General features: G+C 38.2%; 1 long non-coding RNA gene across 1 annotated transcript in view; it reads left to right on the top strand.

Annotated features, from left to right (window-relative positions):
• LOC122335474 overlaps positions 1-2,349 on the top strand; it is a 36,392-nt gene extending 34,043 nt beyond the window's left edge. The window contains exon 4 of the long non-coding RNA XR_006248969.1: positions 1,798-2,349. This is a non-coding gene — a long non-coding RNA (uncharacterized LOC122335474). The remainder of the gene's footprint in view (positions 1-1,797) is intronic.
• The last annotated feature ends 9,712 nt before the right edge of the window (positions 2,350-12,061 follow it).

Raw genomic sequence — 12,061 nt, 5'->3', positions numbered from 1 at the left:
CAACTTAAAAGGTTTCATTAAATAAAAAATCTAAACCTTTAATTCAATTTTACTTCAACTGTGGGAATAGGTGGCCTTCTGTTTAATTTCTTCTGTTTTTTGTTACAACATTTTTAAATGTTGACTGAAAGTGAATGAAATGAAACTGAAAATAAGTTTACTTCATTCGTGGCATAACTTTCAGCTGCTCAAAAATGTCATACTTTGATGTGCATAATGTTTTCCATATTAATATTATCATGGGATGGAAGACTGTATTACACAACATCAAGAAATGACACGCTTCGCTTTGACGCGAAGAAGAGACATTGAAGTTGTTGTTTTCTATACTAGTGTGAGCGTTTGGCACGGCACCCAGAGAGGGACACTGATGATGTGTCTATCAGCAGATTAGCACACTCATTAATCACTATAAGAGCCATATCCCATCATTTGCACACAAAGTGAAGCTGACAGCAAGTGCCCGTAAACCTGTCCAAAGTCCTAATCTGATTACTGTCCGACCAGCATCTGTGCTGTAACGGGGGGTTTGCCTTTTGACAGAATGAAGAAGACAGACTGTTCATGCGGAAAATACACACCTAAATCAGTATTTAGAAAGTTGTCACTCAGTTTGGCTTTTGATGACAGTATCTGGTGGCATATAATAATATTTGACCAGTTAATCAGGCAGCCATTTGGATGCGGCCGATTCGTTCATTACGGTGAAAAACAACCGCGTTTTATATATTAGGCCTTAAAACCTTTTGCTGCCTCTTTTTTACCCTGTATCTATTTTATCGACAAGTCTATTTATTTGTTATTGGCACTGAAGCATTAGGTATTGATTTTCCAGCAGCTGTCGATATATAGAGATTCTGCCTGAAGCTAAATCAAATTAAAGTCATACCCATAACTCATAACTCATAACTCACCGCGGACTGCTAATTCAGTTCAGAAATTGTTAAATGTGCACCGGACTCCTTGAAAACTGTGCAGTTTTTTAGCTCTGCTTTTGAACTCTTTAATGTCTTCACTGTGGTCTTAAGCAGCAATAACAAAAAAATCATTAGGATATTATGTAAAGATTATGTTTTATGAAGATATTTGGTTATACTTCACTTTAGAAATTTGGCTAACTATAAGTACCTTTGTAGCTCCATGCCAACTAATTCTCCTTCATTCATAAGCTATATGTCTATACTAACTCTCACTGTAGACTGTTAGGACAGCTTTAGGGTTAATAGCATAAGTGACATATGCTTCTGATAGTCAGTATGTTTTGGACTCATCAAAATAAAGTGTTAAAAGATTTTAAGCAGACACTACTAATACTCCGATGACTGCTAGTTGACATGTAGCTGCAGAGTTACTTGCTGTTAGTAAAGTGGACTTTATCAAATTATATTATTATATACATCGTACTGTATATATATATTAAAACATAATTTTTGATTAATAATGCATTGCTGGGAACTTCATTTGGACAACTTTGAAGGCCGTTCTCAATATTTAGTTTTTTTTGCACCCTCGGATAGTGTCATAGTGTCCAGGCCTAAAACTTTCTCTAAAATAATACAAACGATGACTTTCTGCGAAGCTACTTTGAAACAATGTGTATTATCTATAGCTCTATCCAAGAACATTTGAAACTAATTTGAAATGATCATCCGATCGGATCTGTATCGGGATACTATCAAGTAAAGGGTGACTAATTTCTCTGTGACTTAAGTCAGAGTTTCTCCCATCCGCGAGTAGCTTTTTTCCAAACCTCGTATGAATCAGAATCCAACAAGCTCTTTTCTTTTCTCCGTGCAGAAGAACAGATTGAGGAAGTGGAGGTGAGCTCTATCGTCCAGGAGGCCGACCGAGTGCAGATGCTCCTGATCAGGACGGTGTGAAGCTGTGACAGGCTTAAGAGCGGCGAGCTGCCACTCACACACACACACACACACACACACACCTGCAGGCCCCGCTCTACCTGACAGCGCTCTGCAGATGGGCCAGTCCCTCAGGTGGAGCCCGCCAAACACTTGCCATTAATCATTGCATAAACCTCGCCCAGAGGGAGAACTCGAGGTTAGCCATCATTTGGAGCTAAATTGAGTGAAAAATAGCTCTGGCAATGGGACGACTGTGTCACCGTCCCCTGAGGGCCCCCGCCAAGTGTGAAAACAGCTCTATCCAAGCAGCTAAGTAATCTGTCAGTTAGTAAAAGACATCATAATTCATTTAGCCTAATAAAGCCAAGAGTGATCACAGACGTGTCTGTTTGCTCTCGGATCTTACAGCATTTATCTTCTTTATTTTCCTGCATGTCCTTTGACAGCACTCGTTCTCAGATGAATAATCTCAGTTGATGTACGACTTTTTATCTAAACAGTGGATTACGCGTGTAAACAGCAGGCCTGGATGCTCTTTAAAAAAACAAACTGATATTTTTACAGTTTAATGCAAGAAAACAGAAGGAGATAAAAGAAACAAAAGAGATCCATCTCCAGAGAGAGAGAGGTAGCAAGAACATTAGAGGAACATTAGGAGATATTCTGAGAAAAAAAAAAAAAGAGCGCGCTGGTGAGCTCAGAAATATAAAAAGAGCGGAGGACATCAGAGGATCCTCTCCATGGTAAAGAAAAAGCTTTACACAACATCCAGCCAAGAGAAGAACACTCTCCAGGAGAAAGAGGTGCCTGCAATCAAGAGAAGACTTCAAGCTTCACCACAAGCTGAAAACAACACCAGATTAGGGAAAAAAGAACATCTGAGCACTTCTGGAAAAGCATTATTTGGACTCTGAAATTAAAAGATAAAGTTTTAAGAAGGTGTGTAACTGTGTCACGCTTGGTGGTTGGACGCGGGAAGGAGCACTCGAGAAGTAACATAAACTTAAACGGATTTAATTCTCTAAACGGCAAAATAAATATATACAAACAGTCAGGTACATAACCACACATAAGGACCTTGACGATCGGACAAACGTGAACTCAAAACACACAGGACTAAATACATAAGGTAATCACTAAATTAACAAGACACGGCTGAAGACAATTATACAATTAACACGAAGGGAAGGTAGGACACAGAGAACACGTGGCAACAACGAAGAGTCCAGAGACGTGACAAACTGCTTATGATCCACAGCATAAAGAATGATCTGAGAAACATGGAGCAGTGTGAAGATGAGCATGTCTCCAGTGTTCAGTGACGATGAACGGAAGCAGACCGATCATTTCTGAAGTGTGTCTGCCACAAAAAATGGTTGTGATCCCTAAGCGTTTCGTGTTATTTTTATTCAGTGTTATTTTCGTTTGAATTAAAGCTCCGCCACAATGTATTTTAAAAATCATTTAGAAGATTACTTACATACATAGCTGCAACATTTCAGTGAAGTTATTAAATTTAGCTAAATTCCATCCATTCCGTGCGATCAAAAAATAGTTTTGAACATTGAGTAACTGAATCAGTTTAGATGACTGCGGAGGATGATCCAAACCGGTTTCATTTTACAGTATAGTCTAAAATGTCTCTGCTTTTCTAACAAGTTTAGTCAAATTAAATGATTCAAAAAGGATGCAACATGACGGTAAAAACAAGATGTAAACACATAACAATATACGCATTTTACACAATAAGCTTACATATTACTCTATTATGTAGCGGTAATTAATATATTAGATTAAATATTTAATTAAATGCAGTTCTCCTAAGCAAAATCATAAAATCATGTGAAAGTTGAAAAAGCGGTAATACACTTAAAAATCAAACTATTAAAAAACGTGGTAACACTTTACAACAAGGTGTCATTTGTTCACATTCAACATTAGTTTTAACTTAGTATTAACTAACATGAACAAACCATGAACTATACATTTATTACAGCATTTATTAATCTATTTTAAAATTAGTTAATAACAACACAAGCATTCGCTCTTAGGTCATGTTAGCTCACAGTTAACAAACACAACTTGTGATTTTAATAATGCATGAAATGAACATGTAAATGATGAAATGAATATTAACTAATATTAATAAATGCTTTAGAGGTTTAGAGGCACTTGTTAATTAGTGTTGTTTACAATGAGGTTTATCAGTTAACGTTAGTTTTTCTAAAAATGTTACTGATAAATAAAATAGAGCTGAAATAAAATCTAAAGATTACATAAAACAGTCCCACTTTATATTAGGCGGCTTTAACTACTATTTACTTACATTCAAATGAATTATTTGCTTCAATGAACTTATTGTGTACATTCATGTTTTTAGATTGCACTTATATTTTTAAAATACCTATATGTAGTCACATCTGTAATTAATTTCTGTACTTACATTTATAATTACACTGTTGACCCATCTTACCCACACCTACTTATATCACAGAACCTGTCCCTAACCTTACCCGTGTCCACCTCAATAGCAGCAGAAGTGTTTTGCAACGCAATATGAACACAATAAATTGTCCTTATTTTTTTTTGATGCAAATACATAGTAGTTAAGGCCACCTGATATAAAGTGTGACCTATAAAATAATGTTTTAATTCAATGTGCCTTGTCAACTCACTGAAATAAAGAAGCTGTAGTTGCAAAAATGGAAATAAAATAAATCAAAACTAAATGGATTTTTTTAATAATAATAATAAAAACAACAATAATATAAATGATCAGATACAAAAAGTTAATGCAATTTTAAAACTAAAATATAAAAAGTATTTAATGTTATAAACAACAGACAAAAAGAACATCTGCTTTCAGAATCCAGGACCATTAATACAACATTTATTCATAATTTTTATTTTTACTTTATTTGCCATTTACTCACTTTACAAAGTCTCGCTTTATATATACTAATATTCACAGTGAATGTAAAAGGCACATTTATTAAATGCCAAGTAGAGATGCGTTTGACAAGAGCGGAGTGAAGTAGGCCTGTGCTGTAAGTATGTCATTGTTTCACGTTCCTCTTTGGTGTTTCCGAGCGCACTAAAGAGGCCGTCATGATTGTAGCCGCTGTCACCTTCAGGCGCTCCTCGGGGGAACCGAGCCCAGGCTGTTCTCAATGCAAGCGGATTAGGGCAAGCAGGAGCGGAGCTGTCTGCAAACATGATTTATGACTGTGGGGACTGGGCCGCTCAATGGCAGAGCCTGCTGTATTGACACTTTAGTTATTGTCAGCGCTGACAACACCATGAGCCCTGGGGCAAGCCGTAGCAAGCCCTTTACAATATTCAACATAAGTGCGACTGAATAACCATTCAGCTTATCTGACAGTCTTCTGAAGACGCTGCGTAAACATTAACGTGCGCTAGTTTTGATTCGCTGTTAATTAGTAATCTAAAAGACAAAGAAAGTCTTAGGAATGTCTTGTTCTTTCTTAACACAGCTAATAAAGAACATACATTAGCTTGTTTATTTGCATTATATTTATTTATCGATCAATTTTGTGGTTACGCTCATTTTGAGTCAGCGTTACAGAGTAATTAGACGGTTGTTACAGTGTAATTACACAAACAAGTGCTGAGTAATGTGAATTAGCAAAACGCACTTTCTATAAGGGTTAGGTTTAGGGTTATATTCTTGCGATTAAGCATAATATAGTCATATAGTACACATGTAACGTCGTTAAAAATAAAGTGTTATTGCTCAAAGGTGATAGGTTTCGAAATCATTCCAAAGCGTAATTTATTTGCAGATTCTGGAGCCCGTTGCAGTGGTATAATATATTTGTATAGTATTTATATAAATGATACATCAATCCGTCTTTTTTAAGTTGATACAGCATTTGTTGCAACGTCACAATTAATATAAATTAGCAACACATACTTTCTCTAGGGGTTAGGGTTTGGATCAGGGCTACGTTCTTGTGGTTCTTCATTACACGCAAGTATATATCTGCCACAGGGCTCAAAGGTTGCTCTTTTCGATAGTTCTTGGGCTTAAAAGAGCTGCTTTAAAGAGCGAGCTGCCATGGGACGTCGGCTAGGGCCGTTGTCCCATTTATTTATTTTTTTTCTGTGGCGTTTTATTATGTGTCAGTCGGATTCTATTTGAGCACTTAGTGACAATAGAAGGTCAGCGTTTCTCTCTCTGATCTCGGAGCTGCTATTGTGACCGCGGGTGTAATTAATAGGCTGTGGAAGATGAGCGTGCCCTTTGTTTGTGTTCTGTCTGTTTGTTCTCACTCCCCCATAGTCAAGGGCACAACATGGGTGCTCATCTATCAAAGGGGGCATTCCTTTACCTGCCCGCCTTTGATGGCCATCTAAAGAGACAGCTCACGAGTCCATTTATCAGCCGTGGCATGCGCTGACCCCACCTTGCTGAGCTCTAGTAAGTCTACAACCCCGCCGATCGCCTCGTGGAATAATTATTAATCCGCTCGGATTGTGCTCCGGCTTCATGGTTATGCGAGGTCATTTCGCGGAGGTCACTGAGAGGGGACACAGTGGGAACGGACACGAACTTCTCCGTTTCGGGGCAAAAAGAAGCTGGATACGGAACCGTTTGCAGCGTGAAAGATAAAACGAGGCCACTTTGATCCCACCAGTGGTCTCCCTACAATACGGTCGTAGGGTTTCTTTCGAAACCAAAGCGTTAAAGAAAGACGGGCAGCAGTGAGCAAACACTACTGGGATGCAACCGTTTGAAAGACACTGACAACTATTTGTAGACCTCTGGCCGTCACATTTCATCAGCACTCGCTCTGAAAGGACGCCGGTCGGGAGAACTGACTTCATGCTCAAATCATCGGTTTATGAAAAAGGGCGGTTTGCAGATTCTGGTGACCGTCGCAACGCTATTAAGTCATATATATATATATATATTTCTCATAGATAATTACATAAATCTTGGGGCCACTGTATCCGCATTTTAAAACTCCCCGAGCAACATAACCTGGGAACCGATGGATTAAGTGTGCACTTGCCCCCTCATAAAAGCTCTATCGGTGAAAAACAAGCCAATTTATGCCGCTCGCTCATTGTGATCTGAGGAGGCTTTGTCTGCCACTTCACAAGGCATATTCTAAAGATGTTTAGGCCCTGTAGAGCATAAATCAGGACCTGGTCTTTGCGGTCCCTTGAAGGGCCGGCTCTAGATCATATTCGAGGGCCAGGGCCGCTTGTGAACGGTCAGTCTAGGAGGCAGACACTAGCGGGTGGTCTGCCACATAAGGGTTAAATATGGTTCAATCCACAGAGCTCTCAAAGCCAGCTGTTGTTAAAAAAGTAAGTTATGTTGGCTCTATATCTCGTCTCGTAGTCAGAAAATGACAAATGCGGCAAGAGAACGCATTGCTGTCCCGAAATTGAACTTCATGCATGAGTGCGAAAGTGTCGCCGTTTCTGTTTTCCCTAAATTTATGAACCATCTTTCCAAAGCAAAGAATCAACACGCTCTTTAAAAGTGCAAGACGCTTTTAATAACGATTATGCCGTGAAACTCATTTTTATAAAGTTTTGCATTTATTTTGAATGTTTCTTTATGAAGTTTGACATGCTGAGTACAAAAATAAAATGACTTTTTGTATGATTAACAGTGCTATAAAGATATTTTTAAACTATATACATTTAAAACTTATCTGTACTAAATCCATGTCCCAGATGGGTTTTTTTTTTTTTTTATTATAGTGAACCAACTGAGTTATGTACATAACTTTGAAATATGGTTAATGAACAATTAAATTACAACTTATTAACTAATGAAGAATAAGAAATACTGTTAATTAACTCAAATGACATTGTCTAATAGGGCCTGGATGTAAAGTATTTCTCATTTGTACACATGTTAAACATTAGAAGATGTAACTGGTAATATTTGCAATGAGGTGCAATTCATATTCGCTTTTCCAATGAACAATAATTTAACAGCATCTTCATAATATTGACATTATTCAACATAAAGTGACATTGGTTAATGTATTATGAACATGGATAAATTAAACAAGACCAATGGCATATTAATAGATTAAGAAATTGTAATAAATCATCTGGTTTTCGTCACGATCCAGTGATTGAATTTATTGATTTGATTTATTTTTATAGTGCTTCTTGTACACGCGGATTTACATACGATCATGTTTATAATATTTATATAATAAACCTTATGCCTCATTATAACATTTAGCAGGTTAATGCTAAAATATAGTTAACATTTTTGTGCACTATATCTATACATTTTGCAAAGGCAAACAAATCTGTATGCATGCAGATAAAGTTGTACATATGTGACCCTGGACCACAAAACCAGTCGTAAGGGTCACTTTTCTTTTAAACTGATATTTATTTATCATCTGAAACAAATAAGCTGAATAAATAAGCTCTCTATTGATGTATGGTGAGATTCAATTACTTGAAAATCTGGAATATGAGGATGCAAAAAAATCTACTTTAAGGTAAGGCAGCGATGCATGTTGCTACTAAAGCATCGATATATTTATTTATCTATTTACTTAATATCCGAATGATTTTTGGCACAAAAGAAAAGTGGATCATTTACAGCGCTGTAATAATATAGTTAACATTGTGTGCTGTATGGTAGGCTTATATTACTTTGCATGAGTATGCTGGATATATTCACACATCAACATTTACAAAAGAGTAACATCGTAATAAAAAGCATCATTTAATTACGTTATATCAATTAATTTAATAATTGAACACAATATGATTCTACATTGCTGTGGTATTGTGAATATTTCATGATATTTAATTCATACACCGATTGCTGCTACAGATGTTTCTTTTTTGTGCATGATTGCAGATAGCATCTATGTGTGTGTGTGTGTGTGTGTGTGGTGCTGGGAAATGTGTGCAGCAAGGCCCTGCGCTGGTCAACAGTCCCTTTCTGCCGTCTATTGTCAGACAGCCAGCGAGAGCACCATTGATCACGCTGACAAAGTGTCTAGCGGCTATTCCCACACAGACAAGATACACGTCCAGCAGGTACATCGCCATGGCTACGGAGCGCTGAAGGCCGCCACTCACCTTTGACATGGCCTCGTGAATGCCAGTTTGTTTTCCGATTGCTACGGTTCATCTTCACGCGGAGGCGGACAAACAGCGGTAAACAGGCAGCTAGCGGCTCAAAGGCAGAACAGAAAGGCCGGGTCCCTGCTTCAGCTGTGTTCACATGAGAATCAATCTGTTTTGAGTCTTTGAAGAGCGCCGAGGATAAAGGAATAACAGGGGTCTGCTCTGAAAGGAAAACAAGAAATGAGGCTGAGAGAAACTCTCGCCCTCGCCAGTGCGTCTCTCCTTTTGGACGCTTATCTGAGACATTGTTTTAGTAATAAATTTTCAGCCGGGTTCTTCCGGTAGTTCTTACATTGTTAATACGATATATGAGCCTGGAGCACAAGCGCTCATCAGGAGATATATTTGTAGCAATAGATCGTATGGGTCTGAAACGTTCTTTAATGTCAAGAATCATCAGGATATTAGTGAAGACCACGTTCCGTGGAGATATTTTGTAAATGTCCCACTGTAAATATATCCTTTAAAGGCATCGTTCTTAATATTTAGATTGGTTTGCACACTCAGACGCAATATTTTCAGAGTTGTACGTCTTCTCAGCCAGATATTGTCCTATCCTAACAAACCATACATCAATGGAAAGCTTGTTTGTTGAGCTTCAGATGATGTATGAATCTGGATTTCAAAAAACAGGCTCCAGGGTCACAAATGTTAGACTGTATTAAACCACTAGCAGTTTTAACTGACCCATCATTTCCAAAGAAATGTTTCACGTTTTCATGTTACAAACAATCAAAACACATTTTATGGAATTATTTTATACACTTTTCTCAACAAACAATGAATTTTTTTTTTTTATATATTTAATATTTCATCTCTAATCATTCATTTGGCAAGTAGCCATCTATTATGCTCTTATATTCATTCACCATTTGATTTCAGACATCATTTACCAAGTCTACTACCCTTCGCGTCGAAGTCCCCATTCCCGGTTGCGCGTGATCTCCGCTCTATATTTCCACGCTGCGTTCTTCCGGACTCGGAGCTCTGGACTGACAGTCGTCAGGCGCTGCAGCCTGATTGAAAGGAATGTTGTTTTATTTGTCTTCCGCTCTGAAGGAAAACGCTGATTTCTGTCACGAGAGAGCACCGAGACAATGAGAGGTGGAGAGAAACACTTTTCAGCCTTTTTTTTATTTCAACGCCAACACGCTCAGACAACAGCGGCCTTTCAGCTAATTAAGCTGTTTTAAAGAGGGCTGGTCGACCAGTGACATCTTGGTGGGGTATCGGGGAGTCAATGGGGCGGTACAGAAGGGGAGACGTTTACGGGGTGGCTTTTCCCATTGTTTCCGACCTGGCAGGATCTTTTCTACTTGGCCGCCTCTGCCTCGGTGACCTGTACAATGACAAGAATGCAAAGGGTAAACTCTGTGCTCGCCACAAAGGGGACAATTGCAGAATAAAAATTTCACGCTGCTGGGCGATGCCTCTTCTCTGCCAAGATTCCACAGATACTTCGGTCCGACACAACGTCATGGTGCTCGGAAAAACATGGAGCATGTTGTTTTGTCTTAGTTGCATGTCTATGGAAGGTCATGCTTTTGTTACTGGGAAAACTAGCAAGAGCTGTGATTTTATTCACAATCGGGCATGCGCTTTCCCGTCTTGCAGCTTAAATATGCTCATTTGTAGCAAGAATTCATGAGCAGTTGAGAGTTGAGCAGAACTAATCGCTTATGAAATCAAAAAACAGACATGCTCGATCAGTTGATCGGTTTAGGTATGGATTGGATTAATGCATCTAAAATAAAGTCTTGCAGGATAAGCCATCAATATGTGCTTCGTAAGTACTAATGAACAGACTATATGCATGCTAATATATAATAAGCAGCTATTACTACCGAGAAATAAAATGTCCTTAAAATACAGTATTAATCTCTAAGTCTACAGTATCACGTACCAGTGAGGTTCGTTTTAAAGGTACGTCTGAGCTTTCAGTGCCTTCAGTTTTCGTGTGAATAAAATATACTACATTTAATCTGCTCATCATATAAAGCAACCGTGTCTCTTGTATTATACCCAGTTTATACGGATTACTTTTATGATCACTTTTTGAAGCGCTAACGAATTGGGTGAATGGACTTTCAAAGGAGGGACAAACATCTCTAAGGTTTCATTAAAATATGATGTATTATGCAACGCAGCAACACTGGCCAACTGATGGGGTTAATTACGTCAAAGGTGGTGCAACGTAAAAAACATTCAAAAAACATTTTATAATCATTCATACCATTGATTATTTGATCATTTTTTGAAAGAAGACTGTTAAACACTCATCTTGGGCATCGGCAGCTTGTTCTGTTACGGGACTATTACTTTGTCTTTCTGCAAGTTGCATCGTTGCATGGTTTATATATGACGCATCACCCAAAATACACTTAAAACCATTTTTTGCGAAGGGTGGATAAAGAGCTCTATACAGAGGCCACATTACAGAGATGCCGATTCGCACGGAGCTAATATTATCACACGACCACGGTGTTCAGAGAAATATGGTAGGTCATTTGTGGGGGAATTATTACTTTACAAATTACACACATGACCGATTCACACAGGAGTAAAATAACAGACGACCTCTGACCTCCAATGACTAGAGGTCACCAGGTTTTGAACAGGGCTCTACTTGGACCTCATTACCTGATCTATTGACTACAGTAAATGAGCTATTCTACAGTAAGCCTAGGTCCAGAGCAGGAGAAAACTCTCCAAAATAACGGAAGACAATAAATTGCTGAATTAATTATGTTGTATTCTCATAGCTGATGTATTTTACAGAAGTCCTTGCTTTCATCAAAAATATCTGAAGATAGGTCTTACGGGTTTGGAACGAGGTTGAGTTAATAATGACAGTATGTTAACTTTTAGTTGCACAATTTTTTCTGTTCTTTTCGCCATTCCGTCAGCGGCTCTTGTTTAAAGTCCCTATCATCAGGCATGGGTTTGCAGCAACCTGAGGATGAGTAAATAATGACCGTATTTTTACTTCTGCCTGAATTATTCCTTTAACTAACAGCGACTCACAGTAGCTTAGCCAAACTTTGAAAAAAAGAAAC

The sequence above is a fragment of the Puntigrus tetrazona genome, unplaced genomic scaffold (genome assembly GCF_018831695.1).
Source record: "Puntigrus tetrazona isolate hp1 unplaced genomic scaffold, ASM1883169v1 S000000793, whole genome shotgun sequence".
NCBI classification, from domain to species: domain Eukaryota; kingdom Metazoa; phylum Chordata; class Actinopteri; order Cypriniformes; family Cyprinidae; genus Puntigrus; species Puntigrus tetrazona.
This window is presented reverse-complemented; position numbering and strand designations above follow the sequence as displayed.